General features: G+C 40.4%; 1 long non-coding RNA gene and 1 other non-coding gene across 2 annotated transcripts; one reads left to right on the forward strand and one right to left on the reverse strand.

Annotated features, from left to right (window-relative positions):
* The first annotated feature begins 760 nt into the window (after positions 1 to 760).
* trnaq-cug (transfer RNA glutamine (anticodon CUG)) lies at positions 761 to 832 on the forward strand. Its single transcript has one exon. It is a non-coding gene; the product is annotated as a tRNA-Gln (tRNA).
* Positions 833 to 1861: 1029 nt separating this feature from the next.
* On the reverse strand, positions 1862 to 2715 carry LOC144988314 (uncharacterized). Its single transcript, XR_013652175.1, has 2 exons — positions 2224 to 2715; positions 1862 to 2141 (listed from the first exon to the last, which is right to left on the reverse strand). It is a non-coding gene; the product is annotated as an uncharacterized LOC144988314 (long non-coding RNA).
* Positions 2716 to 3023: the final 308 nt, after the last annotated feature.

Below are 3023 nucleotides of genomic sequence, written 5' to 3' on the forward strand. Positions count from 1 at the left end.
CTGGGGAGTGGGAGTGCTTCCAGACTCCAGTTGGTTCATCCGTGCTCCAGTTCCTGACCGTTTCCCTCGCCTCTGCTCCTGCTCCTACACCTGGCTGTGGTTCCTGTCTCCGGCTCGACTCGCGCCTTTGACTGTCCCCACAACAACGGCTGGATGAAGCTCGTCTGCTGGACTTTTATATATGTAGTTGTAGATTTAGATAAGTTAATTCTTCTCTAAGAGTTCTGGTAAATCGCCTGTCCGTCCTGGGGGAGGATCCTTCCTTCATGTGGACACCCCTGAGGTTTTTTCGTTTTTTCCGGAATCCTTTTTTTTGGGAGTTTTTCCTTACCGCGAAGGGGGGTCTAAGGGCAGGGATGTTAGTTTAGTTTAGCCAGTTTGTTAGTTCATTTTAGTATTTTTCTATTGAACTCATTGTATTCATGATCCTTTTAAGTTCATGTTTTACTTCGAAGCCCATCGAGACGACTGTTGTTGTGATTTTGGGCTATACAATTAAAATTAAATTGAATTGAATTCAGACCATTTTGTAATGACACCAAATAAAAGATGGCATCAATTTAAAAGGTAATGACTAAACTTAACAGACTAGGCTAAACTTTTCAAATATGTCCAGCATGAGAGGCTTTCAGCTCTGATCTGTTTTATTTGACCTCTGGAAGAGGCCACCATGTTGAATAAAAATAAAACACCTTTAGTAAAGGATCTACTGAAAACTCGTTGTTGGGATTATTAACCTGTAAAATGTGAGTTTACGTAGGGTTCTATGGTGTAGTGGTTAGCACGCTGGACTCTGAATCCAGTAGTCTGAGTTCAAATCTCAGTAGAACCTTGAAACTCTCTTTACTTGTCAATGTTACATGGATCCAAACAATCCAGTGCCTCAAAGTAACACGTCAAAAATAACCAGCACCCTCAAACAAAGCTTCTGGCCTTTAGCAACTCATTTTTTTCCTCAAAAATACTTGCATGCACTTCCCGGTTTTCCGGGATTTTTTGCCCCATAGAAATACATGGAGAAGTTTTGGTGCATGAGTTCGCCGGTTCAAGACCCCGTTCAGACACTTCAAATTTTTTAGCAATTCAACTATTAAACTGTTCAACTCCTTCAGCTTATTTCAGCTATGACTTTTGGTCCTTCAAATCCTTGAACGTTTCAACATATTCCACGATTTTTGCTCCATTAAAATACATTTTGCTTAACTTCTTTTAAAGTTTTTTACCTATTTAACCATTCTACCATTGAACAGTTCAGCCTTTTCAGCTCATTCCTTTCCGCTAACACATTTGTTCCTTCTAATCTTCAAATTCTTCAAACAGTTCAGCCATTTCTTCAACAATGTCAGCTTTCATATTTAACCCCTTTTAGAAATTGTAACCTATTTTAGCCATTCTACTATTACACTGTTCAACTTTTTCAGCTTATTCCTGTTATGACTTTTGGTCCTTTAGCTTTTAAAGATATTCCAGGATTTTCCAGGACAGTTCAGCTATTTCTTTAGCAAATTCAGCTTTCATTCAGCAATACAGCATTCAACCCTGCTTTTTCTTCTGGAAATGCAGCTCCTTCTAGTTTTTTACAAAGTTTCTCTTCCGTTCTCTTGTGAGAAACTCCTGTTTTTTTGTTGAACATCTCTGCAGCTCCTCTGTTTGGTAATCAGCAAAGTTGAAGTTATCTAATTGGAGTTTTTATGATTCTATGCATTATGGGTATTCATTTGCATTTAGCTACTAATTGGGTTTTCCCAGACCTGCCTTTGGTCTCCAGCTTGATGCATCCATAAGACCCCGAAACATTAAGGCTTCTCTTGTTATCTCAGACAAAACTTGCATTAATTTAAAGCTTTCCAGGAGAACATCCTTCATTTCAACTGTTTAATGAAAATATCATGAAACCAGCAGCGAGTCAGGAAGTGGATTTTCTCATGATGCCCTCTGACCTCCCTGCAGCTTCAGGAGACGCTGGAGCTTTAGAAGAGTTCAAAACCTTTGAAAGTCAAAGTGAATGTTTGAAGTTGTCAGAAATGCATAAACCAGCAGAGCTTGTGTTTTGAACGTGGCGGAGCAGCAGAAGTGACCAGTCCAGAATGCAGATGGAAAGGCGGGAACAACAGATTCTTTTGGGCTTCTTTCATTTCCAGCTGTTTTTGAAAATATTTTAGAATTAGTTTTCAGTTAAACATGCTCAGATTTGATTGACACAGGGATAATGCAGAGACTCACCTGCTGCTACATGGATGCATCTGCCTTTAAAAGTTACTGAGCCAGAATGGTGACGAGGCTTAGACTGGATTGAGAATTTAAAAAGTATTGTGCTGCATTCAAAGTCTGGCTCTCCGAGGCAGCGAAGTCCAACCTAAAGCAGGGTTTGTGTTACTGTTCTGAATCCCGCTGACATGGTGAAGAAGAAGAAGAAACTTTAAAGCTGAAGATTGACAGGCCTGCTCTGATCCACTGCTTCTTCCATGAGAACTTCTTTTTCTGACACGTTCGACTTCAAACGCCACAGGAGCTTTTTATCAGAGCAGAGAGTGTAACCTTCAGGAGCAGAGATTTGGCTCTCTGCGGGAGGAAGTATCTGGAATCAAACAGGAATTTCCTTATTTTTAAAAACCGAAGCTCTTCATGAGTTCATGTTTGTGGACACGAAACCTTTGTTCCTCTTCAGATCCGCTCTCAGAGTGATGCCTGATTGCGTTAGTGTTCCTCTTTCCACAGACTTCTGCTCTTTCATCTCAGTGCCTAACTAAAAATCCCCCCCCCCCCGACACACCCTCCCGACTGCTGCGTTATCGGTCGGTCACCACCACGGAATTCATTGGGTTCATTTATTTCTCGGTTGTTCTATTTGGTTGAAAATGTCTCTAAAGCTGAGAGAATGGACTGAGTTGATGCTGATAGAAGTGAGAAATATTTGAGGAAAACGTTTACCTTCACTCCTCCCCTTCTTTTCTAGATATAATAGTTTAATGCGATTAGTGGAGTTTTTTCATTGTTCCTTTTTAAAGCTTTCAACTTCATTT

Source organism: Oryzias latipes, chromosome 20 (genome assembly GCF_053564925.1).
Source record: "Oryzias latipes strain Hd-rR chromosome 20, Olatipes_Hd-rR_3.1".
NCBI classification, from domain to species: Eukaryota; Metazoa; Chordata; class Actinopteri; order Beloniformes; family Adrianichthyidae; genus Oryzias; species Oryzias latipes.